The sequence below is a fragment of the Notamacropus eugenii genome, chromosome 4 (assembly GCF_028372415.1).
Source record: "Notamacropus eugenii isolate mMacEug1 chromosome 4, mMacEug1.pri_v2, whole genome shotgun sequence".
NCBI lineage: Eukaryota > Metazoa > Chordata > Mammalia > Diprotodontia > Macropodidae > Notamacropus > Notamacropus eugenii.
The window spans coordinates 107777941-107801479 of NC_092875.1; the positions used below are offsets into that span (position 1 = coordinate 107777941).

The 23539-nt window shown below is 35.8% G+C and overlaps 1 long non-coding RNA gene across 1 annotated transcript in view; it reads right to left on the bottom strand.

Moving 5' to 3' along the window:
* Positions 1 to 23539, bottom strand: part of LOC140500442 (uncharacterized) — a 68506-nt gene that overhangs the window by 32057 nt on the left and 12910 nt on the right. The window contains exons 3-4 of the long non-coding RNA XR_011965739.1: positions 11788 to 11846; positions 10824 to 11048 (exon numbers count right to left, since the gene is read on the bottom strand). This is a non-coding gene — a long non-coding RNA (uncharacterized lncRNA). The remainder of the gene's footprint in view (positions 1 to 10823; positions 11049 to 11787; positions 11847 to 23539) is intronic.

Sequence of the window (23539 nt, forward strand, 5' to 3'; positions counted from 1 at the left end):
ACAAATATTTATAAGATATTCATGATATGTAAGACCTTGTGCTAGACACTTGATATACAAAGGTTAAAAGCAGAATAATGCTTGCCATCAAGGAGCTTATATTCTAGACAGGGAATGAAACGTAAATAGATAAATAAATACAAAATATAGACAAAGTAATTTCAAGACATAGAGAGCTCTACTGGGGCATCAGGAGAGGCATCCTGTTAGAAGTGACCCTTGAGGTGAGTCTAGAACCTGCATAACTGAGTCGTGATGAAAACTACTGCTAACCAGTACACCATGCTCTCTTCCTGAAGGAAGTGTTCATGTTACAAGCATGAGATTTTTGTATAGTCTACAAGGTTTTGGTCTCTCTCATTTATCATTCCTGAAATGTGTTTTCCAATGTATTTGCCAAGATCCTCCCCCATATCCACTTTTGTCTTTTTATCAGTGAGTATTGAAGCATATGATGACTTAATTTTAAGGGTCTACTCAAATTCTTTATAGAATTTCTCTACCTCACTGCTTATCCTCTGTAACTAATGTTGGTGCATAAAGCTATAATTAGCCTTATGGCATCTTATGCTGCATCCTGATGATAAGAAATGAAAAACAATAGCCCATTCCTTCAATGATTACGCAGTCTACTGAAGTATATATTATGTACATCAATACAATGCAGAATATGATAGTGCCAAAAGAAAGATCCAGACCAATTGTCTTTGAAAAATCAAAAGACCAAAAGGTCATTTGCATTGAGAGGAGGATAAAGGAAAGCTTCAAGGAGATGATGTCTTCACTTGGACTGGAAAGAAGAGAAAGATTTCAACAGGTAGAAGTGAAGAGGGAATATATTCCAAGAAGGAGAATGAATTGTATAAATGTGTAGAAGTGGAGGATTGTTGATTGAGTTCTAGGCACAGAGCAGTCACTTAAATGCTTGTTAATTTGTTTGATTGATTGAACCAGTAGTTTGGACAGCCTGGCACTTGGTCCAGCTTGGCTGAAATGTAGAATATGTAAAGAGAAGTAATGTTAAATAAGGCTAGAAAAGTTGGTTGAGTCAGACTAAGGAAGACTTGAATACCAGAATAAAGAGACTGTACTTTATCTTATAGAAGATGGGGAATCACTTTTTATAAGAAAAAGAAAAAACAAGATTGGTGAAAAAGATGACAAACTTTGCCTCCGTGGAACCTCTAGTTTTGCTGAGGGCCGTCTTAGAAGTGCAGAGTTTGTTGCTTAGGCCCATTAAATATGAAGGTAGCACCTGATGGGGGTGTTAACAGCCTTCAGGTGACACTTTTAAAGATAATTTCTCACCCTCTATCAGCCTTGATGAGGTGCTATTAATTTGGGGACACTTTAGCAACACTTGACTCTGCCAGTTTAAGAACTTGACTAATCAAAAGAAAAAAAGCCCAGGATGGAACCATCCGAATTAATTAGACACTAAAAATGTTTGTGAATTAATAGGAGACAGACTTTCTGTATCTCTAACTCTGTCTCTAACTCGTCTGAACTGTCCATGTTGATGGAGGCATGAGAACTGACAGTAAATGAAGAAAATGTTTCAAATTTAAGAACTATTTCCAAATGGCAAATTCGTTAAAATAGACCAGAATCAACAGAGTTTAACTGGATAATGCAAAGCCTGTCTGTCCTCTGTCACCTCCACTTCCCAAACACACACATGCACACACACACACACACACGCACGCATGCACACACATGCATGCACACAGTACATATAGGGATGTTCACACTGCAGCCCAGCTGTTACAGTTTTAGACAGCAGGGAATGGTTTGGAAAGCTATTTATTAGGGGGAAGGTGTTCCTCCTCAGAAAAGTGTTAATGTTAGTGAAAGAGTTATGTGGCAAGTCTTCTCGTGATTAATAATCCGATAAAGAATTCTCTGCTCCATTCCTCGGCCCAGCTCCAGATAGGGTCCTTAAAATTTGCTAATAGGATACCCCTTCTTTGACTTTATCCTTGAACCATCCATTTGGAGGCTATGTTCAGATTCTTGCTTGAAGGTATGGATGGGACAGGCAGTATTTTTCTGTTAATTTATTTTAAACAAATACTAAAACTTAAATACACAATAATAAAAGACAAAGAAGCATATTATTAAACTTAAATAGACAGCGTATTTAAAAATCTACATATGTAGAGCAGCCAGTGGCATAGTTGATTGAGTACTTGGCCTAGAAATCAGAAAGGCAAGAACAAGTCTGGCCTGAGACACTTATTAGCTGTGTGATCTTGGACATATCAATTAACCTCAGTTTCCTCAAATGTGAAATGATGATAAAAGTAGCACCTACCATGGTGCCTGACACATAGTAGATGCTATATAAATGCTAGCTTTAGCTATTTTCTTTTCTAAGGAGGTATTATTTGGACCCAATTCATTTCTTGTTTATTCATACATTATTTGCTTCAGGTATTTTTTCCTTTGATTACTGTAACACTGTATACAGAGAGAAATGCACAGAAAAATGTATCTACAGATACACATAGACATAGAATTCTATATGCCGCTAAAAGATTATAGGCAAATTTTATAAACCACTTAATTTACATTGAAAATAGTCCAATATCGTGATAATAAAAAGTAATATTTATATAATGCATACTACATGCTAGTCACTGTGCTAGGTGCTTTACACATATCATCTAAGTTGATCCACAACCCTGAGAGGTAGATCCCATTATTATCCCCATTTTACAGAAACTGGGACAGATAGAGGTTAAGTGACTTGTCTAAGGTCACTGAGCTAGTAAGTGTCTGAGGTAAGATTTAAACTCAGATGTTCTGACTCTAGCCCTGTCATGCGATGTATTACACTATTGTCAGGAGTACTTGAGAAGACCTTTCAGCTGTAGAACATACCATTGTGATTCTACATTCTTTCATGAACCTCCATAGTTAAAGCCTTTGAGATTTAGTGTGTCCAAAACTGAGGTAAATGTGTATGTTTATATATGTGTAGGTGGGTGCTGTAACGAATCTTAAGTCATCATCCTTGTCCTCAAAAACTTTTAAAAAGTTATTTTTAATCAGAATGATTTGTTCTCACTCTTTCTGTCTCTGTTTCTCTTTTTTTCTGTCTTTTCCCACACCATCCCCTGCCCACTGAAAAGGAAAAAAATAACTCCATTTCAAATGTGCACATGTGTAGTCAAGCAAAACAAATTTCCACGTTGCTCATGTCCAAAAAATATCTCATTCTGCATTCTGAATTCAGGATCGAGTAGGTGAGTAGCATGTGTGATCATTAGTTCTTGGAAATTGTGGTTGGTCATCACAGGATGATCCTAATTCTTTCAAAGTTGTTTGTCTTTACCACAGTGTTTTCATTGTATATTTTTTCTTCTTGGATCTGTTCACTTTACTCATATAAATCTTCCCAAATTTCTCTGAAAGCATATCTTTCATCCTTTCTTATAGTATAAAAGTATTCCATCCTATTTGTAACACATAACTTATTCAATCGTTCCCCACTTGATGTAAATCCCTTCAGATTTCAATTCTTTCCCACCTCAGAAGGGGATATAAACATTTTTGTACATTCTTAGAGTTTGTTTTGCTTAGGACCAATCTCTTCTTTTTGCTACTCTTCCTCTAATTCTTCATTCTCCCATTTTCCTTCTATTTCCCTCTTGAATGAAATGTATTTCTGTACCCAAGTCTTTGTCTGTTTGTGTGTGTGTGTGTGTGTGTGTGTGTGTGTGTGTGTGTGTGTACTTTCCCCTCCTTTGACCAGTTCAGATGAGAGTAATGTGCAAGCATCATCCACTGTCCCCAACCCCTAATCCTTGTTTGTATCAGTTTCTAATAGAGCACCACACTGAAATAATTTCCCCCAACTTTTCTTTCCTTTCCCATAGTACATTTTTCTTCCTCTCTCTTTTCCTTCTTCTCCTAAGATCAAGACTCCCAGACCTTGTGTACTTAGACCCCTGATGATAAGAGACACGTGTATCATCTCCTTATATTAGAAAGTAAGCATTTCTTCCTTGTTATTTCTTCATCTTTGTTCATTCACGTTTACCTTTTTATGTGTTTCTTAACTCCTGTATATGAACTTCAGACTTTCTATGCACATCTGGTTTTTCATTAGGACTGCTTAGAACTACCCTATTTCATTAAAGTTTCATTCCCCTCAATGCCTCTCCTCCAATCAAAATATGCTCACTTTTGCTGGGTAAGTCATTCTGGATTCTAAGTCATATTTTTTGCCTTCTAGAGTATCATGTTCGGTGACTGCTAAATCATGTGTGATCCTTACTATGTGTAGGATTACTTTATAGCTCCTTGCAGCATTTTTACTTTGACTTAGGAGCTCTGGATTTTTGGTTATAATGTTTCTGGGAATTTTCATTTTGGAGTTTCTATTAGGAGGTGACTAGTGGATTCTTTCTATTCTACTTTGTTATCTGATTCCAAGAAGTATGGGAATTAAAAAATATATATTTCTTGAAATATGATGTCTAGGCTTTTTTTTCTTTTTGTTTTTTTTTGGTAATGGCATTTAGGTAGTTCAATATTCTTGATTCCTGCCCCCCCTTGACCTGGTTTCCAGGTCAGTTGTTTTTGCTATGAGATACCATAGATTTTCTTCAGTTTTTCCATCTTTTGACATTATTTTAATATTTCTCACTATCTCATGGAATCATTGGCATCTGTTTGGTTAATTGTAATTTTCAGAGTGTTTGGTGGTTGGACAAGGCTTTATACTTCTCGTGCCAAGCTATTAATCACCTTTCAATTTTTTTCTTCTGTAGTTCTCATTTTCTTCTATTTCCCCCTAGTACTCTCATCTCATTAATAGAAACATTTAAAAAGTTTATTTCAACAATTACTTCAGCTCTTCTATTAATTCTAGTTGATTTTTATCTAAGCTCTGTTTTTCTTTGAGGATTTGCTTGTAGATATTTTGAAGTAATTCTTTTCTTCTAGATTTGTTTCTTGAGTGTCTTTTTGTTTTACCATAACAACATAATAGCTTTTTTGTGATGGGATTATTCCTTTTCCTTCCCTTCTTCTCTTCCCTTCCCTTCTTCCTTCCTTCTTTCATTCTTCCTTTCCTCCCTCTCTCTCTCTCTGTCTTTCTCCAGATACAATGTTCTGCATTCTATGTGCTTCTAGAGGAAAGATCTGACCTGGGCTTGTTTATACTTTCTTGGGGTATAGAGTGTTATGTTCCAGGACCTCAGGGAAGCCCAAGGCTGGGGACCTGCAAACTTTTAGTGCTCCCAAAGCAGTTTGATACAGAGCAAAGTCTGTTTGCTGCCTGATTTGTCCAAACTCTCTAAGTTCCTGCCCTTGGTTTGGATTTGAGCAGTAGTAGAGTGCTTCTGGACTAGGAATCTATCCATCATCTGGGAAGATTGGCTAGTTCAGAGTAATGTAAGTGTATGCTCCCCTTTGATTTGGGATTTCTTCCCTGAGTATTCCTTTGTAGGCTTCAGACCGTAGCAGAAACCTGAACTGAGACCCTGTTCTGTTCCTGGAGTCTGAGCTACATCACTACTGCTATCTTGTTTTGTTTTTCTCTCCCTCTATAGTGTGAGCATATATTGTGAATGTATACCACCTATGGCCTATCCTAGAATAGAACACCATCCTTGAGGCATAGTACAGTCTACCCTGGATTTGTGACTCAGAACTGGATAGTGACTGACGGAGCTACCAGTTGGTACCTGTTCCCATTGCAATGCCCGTTATTTTTCTGCGCATGCCCAGGTATGAATATACAGCCTCCTTTTACCTTGATTCACAGCTTCTCCATAGGCACCAGAGTGCTCTGTCCAACCTTTCCTGACCAGACCTAACTTTCAGTGTTCATAAACCTCTTTATCTGTCTCCTTTTCTTGACTTGGACTGGAAAATTGTCTTACTGTGGCTTTTGCTTGGATTTCCCCATTAGAATACAGTTTGGTGCATTTTCTAGGTCTATTTGAAGGATTTTTTTGATGGGTGGGGAGATGGGGAAACAAGGGGTCATTATACAGTTTCCTGCTATTCCACCATCTCCTCTTCTCTCTGCTTTCAAAAACTTACAGATCTATTAGAAAAGACAAGGTTAATTTATGTCAAACAATTGCAGATCCTCAGAGTGTTAAGGGGCCTCAGAGACCATGTAATCTAACTACCAAATTAATAGTAATCCTTTCTTCAATATGCTCAACAAGTGGCCATCCAGCTTTGGCTTAGTAAATTCTAATAATAGGCAACCCAGTTTCCCCTATCTATTATTCTTTTGGATAGCTGTGATTTTTTTCTCTTTTTCTAAAGTACATCTGATTTTTATGATGTCATTTATTTTTAGATAACATTCATCTCTGAGAATGTCTTTTCCTCTCCCTTACCCATTAAGCCTTCCCATGTAAGAAAGGAAAAAAGAAGTAGAAAAAAATCAGTTTACTAAACTTACCAACACACTGACCATATCGGATAGGATATGAACTATTCCATACCCAGTTTCCTATCTCTAATGAAGGAAGGTTGGCACATTTCCTCAAGTCCTCTGTGGGGCCAAACTGGATCATTATGACTACACAGCATTCAGTATTAATTTTGCTGTTGTTGTACATTCCATTTCCAATCACTGTGTAAACTGTATTCTGTTTCTGCTTATTTCATTCTGCATCATTTTATATATCTTCCCATGCTTCTCTGAATTTTATGTACATATATGTATATGTGTGTGTATAAAATTTCTTTTGATGCATTTATATTCCATTACCATTATGTACCACAATTCATTTAACTATTCCTATTTCCTTCATTGTCAATCTGTTACTACCACAGAATGCTGTGGTGTGTCTTTTGTTCTCAAAGAAGGACATGACATCAGGAAGGTGATGCCATGACTTGCAAGTGGATTGGATTTAAGTGAGGGAGGGCTGTGAAAGTCATGAGCCCCACTCTCTCCTCCAGAGTCGTCTGTGCCCAGTGGCAACATAAAGATCAGGATGACTGGAGATGGCTTCAGTAAAAAAGGCAAAGAATGGCCTATTTTACCTAGTTAAAAAAAATCAATCTGTGATGGGAAGATGGGAAGAAACACTTGCTATTTATATGCACTCTGAGCTGTTAAGGCCCGAACAATGACCAGTTGGGCTTGGGTTGGAACCTATGGTTAGCCAATCACTGAATGCCAGAGTGATTTGGGTTTAAAACATAGACCTTAAGAAAGAAAACTAGCTTGTAAATCCCAAGATATCTTGTGAGGTTCTGCCCAAAAGAACATAAATTTTGACCACAAAAAGTGCTGCAATAAATACAGTGGTACGTAGGGATACATTCCATCTTTGACTTCCAATACCAAAGGTATTGACAATTTTTTTTTGGAATTTGCTAAAGTATAATTCTAAATTCCTCTCCTCAATAGTTCAGCTCACAGCTCCACTAAAGGTGTATTGCTATGTCTTCCTGAAGTCCCTCCATTCTTAACTTTCTCTCTTTTGTTATTGTCATCAAGTTTTTGGGTATGAGGTAAAACATAATATATTTTTTGCTTGGATGTCTCTTATTATTTGTGTTCTGGAGCAATTTTTCATGAGGCTACTTTTGAGAACTATTTATATCCAATGGAGAATGACTCATACAGTTATGCTACTGTATATGCTATATGTTCGCTATCATACTCTTAATAGAAATATTTGAGACAAAAATTTCCCCCAATGGACAGTTTCCCTCTTCCCCTACCTGCATTGATCTAGTTAGTGTAAAAAGTTTTCAATTTCATGTTCTGAACAGAACCAGGGGAATGTTGTACAAAGTAATACAATATTGTTCAATGAAGAATTGTAAATGACTTAGCTATTCTCAGCAATACAAATATCCAAGACAATCCCCCAAAACTAATGATGAAACATACCATCTGCCTCCAGAAAAAGAACTGATATTGTTTGAGTACAGACTGAAGCATGCTATTTTTCACTTTCTTTCTTCCTTTTATTTGAAACTTCTTTATTAAATGACTAATATGGAAATGTTTTGCATAAAAAGTTTTTCAATTTCATTCAAAATTCATTCTGAATTTTTCATTTCATTTAAATTTCATTCAAAAATCAAAATTAGTTATTTACTTTAAAAATATAAAATATAAAATATTTTAAATTTATAAATCAATCAATTATTAAATTAAATTAATTAATTAATACAATATAAAAATTCATAAAATATTATAAAATACTATTTATTTCTTCTTTTGTGATATCCTCTATTCTTTATTTGACAAAAAATTCTCTTTCTAGTTGAAATTGTGAACGGTAGCTGATTTTTCATACTTTTAGATTTAAAAGAACTTGTATAAAAAAACCCAAGAAAAATAGTTTGATGATTGCTGACTTGTAATTGAGGACCTAAACATGTCATTTGCCCTTCATCCCTACTTTTTCATTATTTCCCTGAAGATTCTAAATATTTTGTTACTCAAAATTTATTTTATTGTTACTTTGTCTAACTCTATCTAAGTATTCACTTGGCAGTCTGTCATATATTAATTGTTCTAATAAATTTCATTTGAGTATAATTAACTCAACCAAAAGCAATGAAAATCCTGAGAATTATTTTACACATTCATTTTTTAAATTTCCTAGTGTTTTCTAATGAATTGCTGTGAGTATTTGATGTGTCTTGGTAGATATTTCATATATATATATGTATATATATATACATATATATACAGTGAATTTTCTAGTCTTTTTAAAAATGAGATTACCTTTCTATTAACTCTCCTTGAATTCTGTTATTGTTATAAGACTGCTGATGATTTTTAAAGATTTATTTTGCATCCTCTACTTTATTGCCTAAATCTGCTTCTTTGCTGATTCTCACAGGTTTTCACACTAAGCCATCATATCTCAGTGAATACCAATAATTTTCTCATCACTTTGCCAAGATTTATACCTTTAATTCCTTTGTCTCATTTTATTGCTATCACTAGTATTTCTAGATTTATGTCAAGTAATAATGAAGAGAATGAACATTTTTATTGTATGCCTGTATTTATTGTATTTATCTTTTTTGTAAATAAGGCTAGTTTTTGGCTTTAGATATATACTTTTCATATTAAAAAATGATACTTTTATATCCATGCTTTTTAGGACAATGTGAGCATTGCATTTTATTAAATGCTTTATCTGTATTAACATAATCATATGTTCTTTTAATGTATTTTGCTTTTCTTCTGTCAATTTTTTCCAATTACTTATTTTTCTCTCATTTAGAGCCTCTAATTATTTATAAAAAATATCTTTCATATCTCTATACTCTCCTGTTAGATTTTTTCAGTCACATTGACAGCTCTGATATCTTACCTAATTAATTCCCAATATTTTCTCTTTTGATTCATTCTGGTATTTCTGTTATTCCTTGATTTCTGAGGGGCGTGCAGAAGACTCATTTTGGCTGAATCATTTTCCTTTATGTGTGTTCATCTTCTTTAATTTATAGTACTTAGTCATAACATTTTGATCTCTTTTTGAGTTTTTGAACATTCTTCCTTCTGTCTTTGTGGATTTTTCTATTCATTTATCTATTTGTGTGATGAGTTTTGACTTAAACTTTTTCAGTTGGTCTTTCAGTCCATCTTTTGTATACCCCTGTCACTGTCATATGGTTTTTCTTTAGTCTTTGGTCCCCTCATCTTTCCAATACTGCACAAATCCTTATAATTAGACACAGCTGTGCTGACTGTATATCCCATTATATCTAGAATCAGGGGACCCACTTTCAAGTCTAGATTCTGCTACAAAAATGAAAACTTTGTGACTTGAAGCAAGTCACTGTACCACTTTGGATCTTGATTTACTCATCTAATTAGGAACAGAGTGATGAAAAAATGGGGAAGGGTCCTAGAATCTTGCAAATCTAATCAAAAGAGCTTTACATTTGAAGAGGAAGGAGGAGAAAAAACACTGCCTACATATACTTGCCAAACTAGATATCATAGAGAGAAACTATACCATTAAAAGAGTAGCAATAGAGGTATTCAATACTTTGTAAAGAGCCAGCAACAAAATCCATAATGTCTGGAAGTTATACACAAATGCACCAAGTATGTGTAACAAGAAGGGTACACTAAAGATTCTAAGGCAGATTTGACTTCATAGGCAGCACTAAAACTACTTGGGATAGGACTCATGACTTTTATTTGGATCTAAAAGGGTATACTTTATTCAAAAGAGACACAATAATAAAAGCCAGATGAATTTAATTTTGTAATAAGAAAATATTGTCATGTGAGGAAATTCTAAAGATGTAAAGAGAAATAATTCTGAAGAGGAAAATATATTTTTAAAACTTAAAAGAGAAATGAGGATGAATAAGGAACTCACAAATTTAGATTTTTTAAAAAAATAAATTATGTGCAGAAGTTTGTCTATGTAGGGAATACTGACAAAAGGATACTAGGCTAATAAGAGTAGACTCTGAAAGATGTAGAAGGATGAAAGAGGGATAGAAGTCCAGAGAAGAAAGATGTCATGATATTTAAAAAAAAAATAAGAGAGATTGTAAACGAAGTCAGTCAACAACAATTTTTTTGGCACTATTATGCACCAGGCACTATGCTAAATAATGGAATATAAATAAAGGTGAAAACACAGTCCCTGACTTCTAAAAGCTTCATTTTGGTTCCTGATAAAATTTTAGAACCACTTATTTAAAGGATGATTGGGGAACTTGTGGAAAATAGATGTAGTGACAATAAAGTCAATGTAGCTTCTTCAAGAACAAATCATTACAAAATTTCCATTTTCTTTTTTGACAGATTTATTAGTCTGGCAGATAAGGATAATCTTGAAGATATAATTTACCTAGATTGTAACAAAACAGTCTTTGCGGTCCTGTGTATGAGATGGAGAAATGTGGATGAGATGATGGAAGGCTATATTTGAACTGGCTGAGTGACTGAACGCTTAATCCATGGCTTAATTTCAATTTGGAAGGAGATCTCCAACATGCTTCCCAGGAACTTGTCCTCCATCCTGTTTTGTTTAGCATTATTGTCAGTTTCTTGAATAAAGGGGGGAAAACACCACCTTAACAGATTTACATATGATACAAATTTAGAAGGTATTACCAACATATTGGATGTTAGAATCAAGATCTAAAAAGGTTGCAACAAGTTAGAACATTGGACCAAATCTAACAAGATTACTTTTCATTTACAATCTTACAAATGCATTTAAAAACAAAAAAGCAAACAAAAAATACTTCACAAGTGTCTCAGAACTGAAATGCTCTTTAAATCATAAAATTTTGAATCTCAGAGAAATGGTAGACATCACCTTAGTTTGATTTCTTGATATCTTTGAGGATATTTATAGGGGAGTAGAACTTTGAAATCAGACATTATTTTCTAGCATTAATAACTCATCTGGTACTTTCATAATTTTAGTAGCAAAAATTAAAGCATTTAAAACTTTATTTTTAAGCCTCTTATTAAACTTTGCATTACCTTTCTGAGTCTTATCTAAGTGAAGAAAAGTGATTTATCTAAGGATGCATAGCTGGGAAGTATCGATGTTAGATGAAACTAGAAGCCATTATTTGCAACTAAATATCCAGTATTCATTTCTCTAGGAAAGAGGCTGTCTGGTCCAAACTATAACTGGACAAAAATAACTTCTAGCTGCAACCTAGCCAACAAGTTGCAGAATCTCAAAGCTGGAAAAGATCTGCGGCTATTTTGTCCAATCTATGACAGAACAGGAATCCTCTCTACAATAGATGCATAAAAGCTGGATACAATTATCCTCTCTCCCTTGTGAGTCTCACCTTTCCAAGTATATTTCAGTCCTCCAGGCTCATAGCACCATCCTGTGGTTCAGACTCCCCTTGAAAGAAAAACAAACTTACCTTTACTAGTGGGACAACATTCCTCACCACATTCCAGTAAGTCCCATTTCACTCCAGAGTCCAACAAAGGCATTCAGCTTTACATTAGCGTACTGAAGGCTTGGGCTCTCCCAGAAGAAAAATGAACCTGGAGTTGCTAGAGAGGCAACCTCAGAAAGGGATTATACTGTCAGCATCCTAACTCTAAGACAGGAGCGACAATGTCAATTTTCAAAATTTTTGTAGCTTTATTGTTTGGTGATATTGGGGTCTGGTGTAAATGCTAAAACTGCGCAAATGACTCTTAATAACGATAAAAGGCACATGTACCATTTTAGATATATCGTATTTAATCTTTATAACAACCCTGTGAATTCTCATGTAGGTAGGTATCACTGATATCATCTCCATTTCAGAGACGGAGGAAAAGTTCTCCTAAGTAGTAACTGTTGCTTGCATTTGAACTCGGGTCATCTAATTCTGTGCCCAATGCTCTTTGAGTTACACAAAGGCTGTATTCTTGATTGTCCCCTCTCAGATTTTCAAAGCACATCGGTAAAATGAGAGAAGATAACTCTCCCTACACCACCTCCAATTCACCTTCCCTTCTCTTCTCTTCACTGGACAAATAGTCTCTTTCAAAGGAAAAAAAAAGAAAGAAAATAAAATAGAGTTTCAAGCTATTCTTGCCACCTCCAGTTCCTGCTGAGGTCACATTTTAGTCCACAGTCACTGAATCACAGGTATTTTAGGTTTATGTGTATACCTAGATTTTCAAGAGTCAACTTAGGTCCTACTAGGGGATGTGCTATAGAGGTATGAGATCACTAGAGGGCAGCAGTGGTCTCCATCTTTCTTTGTGAAATGTAAAGACGGTCAGGGACTGCTGGAGGTGTGGCACATGATTTCTGTCCACGTCCTTGTTGCAGAAACTCCTACAGTATCAACCAGAACTGGGGATTCTGCAGGGGAGATGAAAATGTTAATTGCAGCTGCAGTATTTTCCCTGTGAAAACCAATGCAGCATCTGATCAGACCTCCTTCTGAGATGGCTACATGTTCTCTAGCAATGTTTTCCTCAAGTCCAGGTAACTGGGGAGATTAAAGGAGGATTATAGGATTTAGATATGAGAAGAATCTTTTCTTTTCTCTAAGGAGAAAGATCATTAGATCTTAGAGAAGATCATTCAGTGTAGTCCTCTCATTTTACAGCTGAGGAAGTTGAGGTGCAGAGAGGGAAAGGGATTTGTCCAAATGTTATTTGAATCAATCAATCAATCAGCAGCATGTGTGCCTGGCACTATACTAAAGAGACAAAAGAGAGATATTCCTGACTTCAGAGAACTTACATTTTGTTGGGGGAGACAACCTATACACATTTAGGTATATACAAAATAGATCCAAGGTAGAGGAAGGAATCAGGAGAGACCTCAGATAGGAGAAGATGAATGAGATGCATTGAAGGAAAATGGGTGGAGGATAGAGGGATGCTATGAGACAGAGGTAAGAAGGAAAGGCATCCCAGGCATGAGGGACAGCCAGTGCAAAGGCATGATCTTGGGAGATGGAGTGGTGTGGATGGGGACTGGAGGAAAGTCACTTTGACTCCACCATAGAGTACATGAGGTACAGTAAGGCATAATAAGTTTGGAAAGGTAGGCTTAGGGCTAGTTTGCAATGGGATTTCATTGACAAACAGAGTTTGACTTGTATCCTAGAAGTAAGAGAGAACCATTGGAATTTATTGAGACAAGGCTTCTAGGTGGCAAAGTAGATGAGGTCTGGATCTGGAATCCGGAAGACCCAAATTCAGATCCAGAATCAGACACTTACTAGCTGGGTGACCCTGGGCAAATCATTTAACCACTATCTGACTCAGTTTCCTCACGTATAAAATGGAGATAATGATAGCAGTTACCTCAAAGGGTTATTGTGAGGATGAGATGAGATAATATAAAGGGCTTAGCACAATGCCTGGTACATAGTATGCACTATAATCTGTATAAGGTGCTTTGCAAATCTTAAAGCACCAAATGGAAAAGACGATAAGGAAACTGAAAAGGCAGAAGGAAATCCAAATATGAGTTACGAATTTAGGGAGTATAAGAATGTACTTGAGAAAAAAAGGAGAGAAACCACTGATTTTGAGCCAGAAGTGTTCAAATTCTCTCTCTATCACCTCCTATTTATTCATAATGCACAGTATTTGTGCACATCTATTCATCATGTATTAATAGTCCTTTGAGCAGTGGACAATTCACTTGATCTCTCTAGTTGCTCCATTTCTTCAGATTTCACAAAGGGTTGAAGAATGCGCTTTCTAATGAAACAACCTCAAGGTGCAAGGATTCATATTATTAATACTTAATCCAATAAACATTTATTGCACTTGTTTTATGTAAGTCATTATGTTATTATGGGACAGTTACAATTTGAGTGAGACATGATCCTTGCACCTGTAGAATTCACAGTCTTTTAGAGAGGTAGTGTATTGCAATGTAAAGAACACAGGACCTAGTATCAGAAGATCTGGGTTCCAGTCCCAGATATATTTAGCACAATGTCTGGTATATAGTAAATGGTTAATAATTGCTTAATTAATTAATTAATTCATCATTCATTCATTCCTACCTTGATTGTGATTTTAAGCAAATAGCTTAACCTCTATTTCCTCATTAGTAGATTGAGAAGGTAGGAATAGATGATTTTTATGATAACTTCCAACTTGAATAAGATAATGATAATGCATGACATCTATAATAAACAAATAAGCAATCTATGCAAAAAGTACAATGTGAGATCCAAAAGTAGAAAGGCTGATTCTAACTAAGTGGGAAATTAAATAAACTTCAGAGAAGAGGTGACATTTAAGTTAGGATAGATATTCATATCTATACTAATATAATAATTAATAATAACACCCACTAAGTACCAGACACTGTGCCAAGAGCTTTGCAAACATTATTTTATCCTTTCAACACCTCTGAGGAGAAAGGGACTATTATTTCTATTTTAAAGATGCAGAAACTGAGGCAAACAGAGGTTAAATGACTTACCCAGGGACATATAGCTAATAAGTGGCTCAAGCTGCATTTTTTTGTTTATTTTAAATTATTTGTTTTCAGTTTTCTACAATCACTTCCATATGTCTTAGATTTTCTCTCCTTCCTAAACCCTTCCTTTCCCCCTCCCTCCTGTCTCCCTTCCCAAAAAGGCATGCAATCTTATATAGGTTCTATACATACATTCTTATTAAATACATTTTCACCTTAGTCATGCTGAATAGAATTAAAATGAATGGGAGAAACCACGAAAAAAAAACCAGACCAAACCAAAACATAATACAAGAGAAAATAGTTTGCTTCGTTCTGCGATCCAATTCCATAGTTCTTTCTCTGGATGTGGAAGGCATTTTGTTTCAAGAGTCCATTGGAAATGTTTTAAGTCCTTGCATTGCTGTTAAGGGCTAAGTCTACCAGAAAAATTCCTTGCGCACTGTGGTTGTTGATGTGTACAAATTTCTCCTGGTTCTGCTACTTTCACTCAGTATCAATTCATATAAGTCCTTCCAAGTCTCTCTGAAGTCTTTCTGTTCACCATTTCTTATATCACAATAGTATTCCATTACATTCATATACCACAATTTATTCATCCATCCCCTTGATTTCCAGTTTTTGGCCACCACAAAGAGAGCTGCTGTAAATATTTTTGTACATGTGGAACTCTTTCTCATTTTTATGTATCTTTGGGATACAGTCCTAGAAGCAATATTGCTGTGTCAAAGGGCACATTTTTGTAGCCCTTTGGACATAGTTCCAAATTGCCCTGCAGAATGATTGGATCAGCTCACAGCTACACCAACAATGAATTAGTGTTCCAGCTCTCCCTTATCTTCCCTGACATTTATCATCTTCCTGTTTTTTTCATGTTAGCCAATCTGATAGGTGTGATGTGCTATGTCAGAGTTGTTTTGATTTGCATCTCTCTAATCAATAGTGATTTAGAGCATTTTTTCATATGAATATACATGGTTTTAATTTCTTCCTCTGAAAACTGCCTATTCATATCCTTTGACCATTTATCAATTGCAGAATGACTTGAATTCTTGACAATTACTCAGTTCTCTACACATTTTAGAAATGAGACTTTTATTTCAGCCACTAGTTGCAAAATTCTTCCCTCAGTTTTCTGTTTCCCTCCTAATCTTGATTGCATTGGGTTTGTTTATGCAAAAACTTTTCAATTTAATGTAATCAAAACTATCCATTTTGCACTTCATTATGTTCTCTATCTTGTTTGGTCAAAAAATTCTCCATTCTCCACAAATCTGACAAATACATTATTGCTTGATCCCCTAATTAGTTTATAGTATCAATCTTTATACGTAGATTATGTATCTATTTGGACTTTATTCTTGTGTATGGTGTCCAGCATTGGTCTCTTCCCAGTTTCTGCCACACTGCTGTCCAGTTTTCCCAATAGTTTTTGTCAGACAGTGAGTTCTTATCCCAGAAGCTGGGGTCCTTGGGTTTATCAGATAGTAGATTGCTATATTCACTGACTACTGTGTCATGAGTACCTAACCTCTTCCACTGGTCTATACCTCTATTTTGTAGGCAGTACCAAGTGGTTTTGATGATTGCTCCTTTATAATACAATTTGAGATCTGGTAGGGCTAGGCCACTTTCCCTTGCATTTCTTTTCGTTAATTCCTTGATATTCTGGACCTTTTGTTCTTCCTGATGAATTTTGATATTATTTTTTCTAGGTCTAGAAAATAATTATCTGGTAGTTTGATTTGTATGGCACTGAATAAGTAAATTAATTTAGGTAGAATTGTCATTTTTATTATATTATCTCAGCCTACCCACGAGCAACTGATGTTTTTCCACTTCCTTAGATCTGACTTTATTTTTGTGAAAAGTGTTTTATAATTGGGTTTGCACAGTTCCTGGGTTTGTTTTGGCAGGTAGACTCTCAGATATTTTATAGTGTCTACCATAGCTTTAAATGAGATTTCTCTTTCTATCTCTTGCTGTTGAGCTTTGTTAGTAATATATAAAAATGCAGATGATTCATGTGGGTTTATTTTGTAACCTACAAGTTTGCCAAAGTTGTTTATTATTTCAAGTAGTTTTTTATTTGATTCTCTGGGATTCTCTAAGTATATCCTCATATCATCTGCAAAGAATGATAACTTAATTTCTTCTTTGCCTATTCTAATTCCTTCAATTTCTTTTTCTTCTTTTATTGTTAAAGCTAATATTTCTAGTACCATGTTGAATAACAGTGGTGATAATGGACATCCTTGTTTCATCCCTGGTCTTATTGGAAATGCATCTAGCTTATCTCCATTACATATAATGCTTGGTGACAGTTTTAGGTAGATACTGCTTATTATTTTATGGAAGCATCCATTTATTCCTATGTTCTCCAGTGTTTTCAATAGAAATGGGTGTTATATATCGTCAAAAGCTTTTCCTGTATCTATTGAGATAATCATGTGATTTCTGTTAGTTTTGTTGTTGATATGATCAATAATGCTGATAGTTTTCCTAATATTGAACCAGTCCTGCATTCCTGGTATAAATCCTACTTGATCATAATGTATCATTTTTGTGATAAGTTGCTGTATTCTTTTTGCTAATATTTTATTTAAAATTTTGGCATCTATATTCATTAGAGAAATTTGTCTATAATTTTCTTTCTCTGTTTTGGCTCTTCCTGGTTTAGGTATCAGAACTATATTTGTATCACAAAAAGAGTTTGGTAACACTCCTTCTTCACCAATTTTCCCAAATAGTCTAATTAGTATTGGAATTAAATGTTCTTTAAACATTTGATAGAATTCACTTGTAAATTCATCTGGCCCTGAAGATTTTTTCCTAGGGAGTACATTGATGGCTTGTTCAATTTCTTTTTCTGAGATGGGGCTATTTAAGTATTCAAATTCCTCTTCTGTTAATCTGTGCAATTTATATATATATATTTTTAAATTTTCATTCATCTCACTTAGATTGTCAAATTTATGGGCATACATTTGGACAAAGTAATTTCTAATGTTTTAATTTCTTCCTCGTTGGAGGTGAGTTCATCCTTTTCATTTTTGATATTGGTAATTTGGTTTTCTTTTTTTTTTTAATCAAACTGACCGAAGGTTTATCAAATTTATTGTTTTTTTCATAAAACCAACTTAGTTTTATTTATTAGTTCAATAGTTTTCTTAATTTCAATTTTATTAATCTCTCCTCTGGTTTTTAGCATTTCTAATTTGGTATTTACTTGGGGATTTTCATTTTGTTCTTTTTCTAGCTTTTTCAGCTGTACGCCCAATTCATTGATCTCCTCCTTCTCTGTTTTATTCATGTAGGAGTTCAATGATATAAAACTTCCCCAAAGAAATGCTTTTGCAATATCCCATAAGTTTGGTCTCATTATTGTCATTCTCTTGAATGAAGTTGTTGATTGTTTCTAAAATTTGTTGTTTAACCCACTCATTCTTTAGGATTAGATTATTTAGTTTCCAATTAATTTTTGATCTATCTTTCCATGACCTTTTGTTACATATAACTTTTATTGCATTATGATCTGAGAAGGATGCCTTAACTATCTCTGCCTTTCTGCACTGGATTGTGAGGTTTTTGTGTCCTAGTACATGGTCAGTTTTTGTATATGTGCCATGAACCACTGAGAAAAACGTATATTCCTTTCTACCCCCATTCAATTTTCTCCAGAGATCTATCACATTTACCTTATCCAGAGTTTATTCACCTTCTTAACTTCTTTCTTGTTTATTTTCAGATTAGATTTATCAAGTTCAGAGAGGGGGAGGTTGAGGTCCCCCACTAGTATAGTTTTGCTGTCTATTTCTTCCTGTAACTCCCTTAATTTCTCCTCTAAGAATTTAGATGCTATACTACTTGGTGCATATATATTTAGTAATGATATTGCTTCATTGTCTATGGTGCCTTTTAGCAGGATATATTTCCTTCCTTATCTCTTTTGATTAGATCTATTTCTGCTGTTGCTTTGTCTGAGATTAGAATTGCTTACCCCTGCTTTTTTTTACATCAGCTGAAGCACAACATATTCTGCTCCAGCATTTTACCTTTACTCTGTGTGTTTCCCCCTATTTCAAATGTGTTATTTGTAAACAACATATTGTTGGATTATGGTTTCTAATCTATTCTGCTATCTACCTCCATTTTATGGGAGAGTTCATCCCATTCACTTTCCCAGTTATGATTACTATCTATGTCTTTCCCTCCATTGTTTTTCCTCCCACTTATGCTTTTAGTTTTCCCTTCTCCCTTCCCCTCCATAAGAGTTTTAATTTTGGACCACTGCCCTCTCAGTCTTCCCTCTCCTCTTTCAGCCCCCCTTTTCCCTTACTTCCCCTTTCCCTTACTACTTCTCCCCTCCCTTTTAGCCTCCCCTCCATTTTCTTTCCCCTTTCCCCTTCTACTGCCTATAGAACTAGTTAGATTTCTATACTTAACTGAGTTTGCTGTTCCCTCCTTGAACCAAATCCAATGAGAGTGAATCTCTAACAATCCCCTCTTTCCCTGTACTGTAAATGGTTTTGTCCCTCTTCCTGTGATATAATTTACCTTTTTCTGCTTCCTCCTTTTCACGTCTCCCATTACAATCCTTTTGTGCCCTTAAATCACATTTTTATCATCACATCATGTACTTTATATCCACTCCCTCTATCTATGTATATCCCTTTTATGCATCATAATAAACATACAATTCTAAAAATTAACAAATATCATTTTCCCTGATAGGAATGTAGACAGTTTGCCCATATTGAATAACAAGTTCCGGCCCCCTCCCCCAACTAACCTTTTTATTCCTCTCTTGAGACTTGTGTTTGAAGATCGAATTTTCTATTGAGCTCTGGTCTTTTCATCAGAAAGATCTGGAGATCCCTTATTTCATTGAATGCCCATCTCCTTGCTTGAAATATTATGCTCAGTTTTGCTGGGTAATTGATTCTTGGTTATAGTCCCAGTTATTTTGCCTTATGGAATATCATATTCCAATCTCTCTGATCTTTTAATGTAGAAGCTACAAGGTTCTGTGTGATCCTGACTATAGTTCCTCAATATTTGAATTGTTTCTTTTTGGCTGCTTGCAGTATTTTCTCCTTCACTTGATAGTTCTGGAATTTGGCAATAATATTCCTTGGTGTTTTCAGTTTGGGATCCCTTTCAGGAGGTGACCAGTGAATTCTTTTGATGACTCTTTTGCCCTCTGGATGTAGGACTTCTGGGAAGTTTTCCTTGATGATTTCTTGAAAGATTTGTCCAGGCTCTTTTTTTCTTCATGGCTCTCTGGTAAACCAATAATTCTTAGATTCTCTCTCCTGAGTCTATTTTCCAGGTCAGTTTTTCCAATGAGATATTTTACATTTTCTTCTGTTTTTTCATTCTTTAGATTTTGTTTGACGGATTCCTGATGTCTCATAGAGTCATTAGCTTCTCCTTGCTTGTTTTCTCCAATTAACTTTTGCATCTCCTTTTCTATTTGTCCAATTGTTCCTTTTAAGGAGTTATTTTCTCCAGTTGGGTATTGCACTTCCTTTTCCATTTGTCTAGTTTTCCCAGTTAGGTTTTGTGCTTCCTTTTCCATTTGTCAAATTTTGCTTTTAAATTCTTCTGTGATTTCTTTTTTTCATATTTTTAAAACTATTGGTCAGTTTTGCTTCTACTTCTCTAATATGGCTTTTAAAATACTTCCTGAGGTCTTCCAAGAATGTTCTTTGGGAGACCAGTTCATATTCCCTTCTGATGTTTCAGATGGGAGTACAGTCTCAATGGTGGTCTTTTCAGTATTTGTGTTTTGGACATTCCCCCCATAGAAAGATTCTATGGTCTTTTCTTTTCTGGTTTGCTTCTTGCTCATAATGATCACCCTTTTCCTGGCTTTTAAAGTGGATCTCTGCTTCTGGGGCAAAGGGAATTCTGTTCCATGGTTCTTGTGCTTAGAACTTGAGGCTTTATGTATTGTGGGCTCTGGTTCTTTCAGCTAGAAGCTAAAGTGGTGCAGCTTACCTGGAGTTGAGCTGGCTGGTGTGCCAAAGCAGAGGCCAGGTGAAGTCTTTCTGAGTTTCACCAGAGGTACTTTGGAGCTAGCTGTGTTAAGTGTGGGTGAGGGGTGGTCTGGCCACAGGAGGTCTAGTCTCCTGAGCTAGACAATAGGCAAACTCAGTGGTTGGTGAACTCCATCTGCGATAGTGTCTTCCTGATTCCCTTGGCTGTACTGAGGCAAACCTGGGGTCCCAGTATTGGTGATTATGGGCTCCACCCGCCCCTTCCCTGGCTCAGTATCTCTTCCTGGTTCAGTTAATTGGTGCTGTCTGTAACAGCTCCAGTCCTGCACTTGTCTCCTTCAGGCACAGCAAGAGGGACTCCCTTTTGTGATTTTCCTAGCCTCATGGGCTAAGAGACTGTTTATCCCTTCAGCTGATCCTGCTGTTCCAGGATTTTTCCTGGGGAAATATTCTCTGGTTTTTTTCAAGGTCAACAAGGGGATAGGGATAGCTTCCTTCCTTCCTTCCTTCCTTCCTTCCTTCCTTCCTTCCTTCCTTCCTTCCTTCCTTCCTTCCTTCCTTCCTTCCTTCCTATCTTTCTTCCTTCCTTTCTACTTTCCCAAAACCTTAAACCTAGTGCACTCTGAAGCCCATACATTGCACAACAATAGGTCCCTGACAAAACTCCACTTAATTACTCTTTTGGGGACCCTCCTGGCTTCAGAGTGATTATCAGTAGTAACTGTTGCTCTTTCCCTCCCAACCTGATTTACTTATTTTTTTCTTTTGCTCATTAAACAGGCCATTCCCTGATTACTTTGTAAAGAGGCCTATTCCCTGAAGGGGCATTAACTCACTCTAAGTGAGTACCTGAATACGCCAAGGTCTCCAATTGCATCCTGGGCCTTCTACTGAATATCTGGTCACTGGATTCATATGGCTCAGGAGGGGAAAGTGAGGCTGGTGACCTTGCACAGCCCTCCCTCACTCAAAACAAAGTCAAGTGCAAGTGAAGTCATATTTCTCTGATGTCATGTGCATACCCTCTGACCCCCAGCAATATCACTTCTGGGACTGTATCCCAAAGAGATCATAAAAATGGGAAAGGGTTCCACATGTACAAAAATGTTTACAGCAGCTCTCTTTGTGGCTGCCAAGAACTGGAAATTGAGGTGATGCCCATCAATTGGGGAATGGCTGAACAAGTTGTGGTATATGAATGTAATGGAATGCTATTGAGCTATAAGAAATGATGAACAGGAAGACTTCAGAGATGCCTCAAAGGATGTATAAGAACTGATGCTGAGTGAAAGAAGCAGAACCAGGAGAAATTTGTGCACAATAACAACCGCAGTGTGCAAGGAATTTTCTGGTAGATTTAGCCCTTCACGGCAATGCAAGGACTTAAAACATTCCCAATGGACTCTTGAGGCAAAATGCCTTCCACATCCAGAGAAAGAATATACAACTGGATCACAGAATGAAGCAAACTATTTTCTCTTGTGTTTTCTTTTGTTTTGTTTTGGTTTTCCTCATGGTTTCTCCCATTCATTTTAATTCTTCTATTCAACATGACTAAGACAAAAATGTATTTAGTAAGAATGTATGTGTAGAACCCATATAAAACTGCACTCCCTATTGGGGAGGGAGTAGGGAGTGAGGGGAGAGGGAGGAGGTGAAAATCTAAGATTTATGGAAGTGACTGTAGAAAACTGAAAACATATAAATTAATTAATAAAGAAAGAAAACAAAGGACAAACACAGATAGCCCCATATTTCTACACTTCCTCAAATTTCTCCATTTTGATAAATAAATATAAATACACATATATACATGTAATATATACTACATATATAGTGATAATTTATTGATAACCCATAAATAATAAAAACAAATATGTAAAATAAATAAAAAATAAAAACACAAGCTCTTCTATTTGGCATTTAAAACCTTTCCAGTTTGGCTCAATATGCATTTCTAGGCTCATTGGGTATTATTTTCCTTCATATACAATGTGTTCCAGCCAACCTGGGCTACTTGCTCTTCCCCAAACACCGTGGTGCATCTCCCACCTCTTTGTACAAGCTGTTGTACATACCTGTACTATACTCCCTTCCTCTCTTTGTTTCTTAGAATCCCGAGCTTCCTTAAAGAATCAGCTCAAATGTCACTTCTTATATGAAGCTTATTCTAATTCCCCAGTTGCTAATGTTATTCCTGCAGAAATTATTTTACATTTACTCTGCATTTATTTTAAATCTACTTATTTGAGTTTGCACTGTTTCCCTGTGATAGAATCTAAACTCCCCAAGGGTGATTGAACACACACAGACACACACAGACACACACACACACACACATACACACACACACAGCAGAAATATATCAAACTCAATTGGGAAACAGTCAGGGTTAGGGAGAGGTGGAGTTAAGAGGGAAGATAGTACTGGGGAGGGAATAGTCATGGAGAAAGCAAGCTGCCTGATTCCAAAAAGGTAATTAAAAAGGAAGAAAAAAGAAAGATAAACAAAGAATTGGAAACTGGGGAATGACTAAATAAATTGTTGTATAAGAATGTAATGGAATATTATTGAGCTTTAAAAAAAATATAGTGTGTGAGAATCCTAGGTAGTATGAACTGATGCAGAATGAATCAA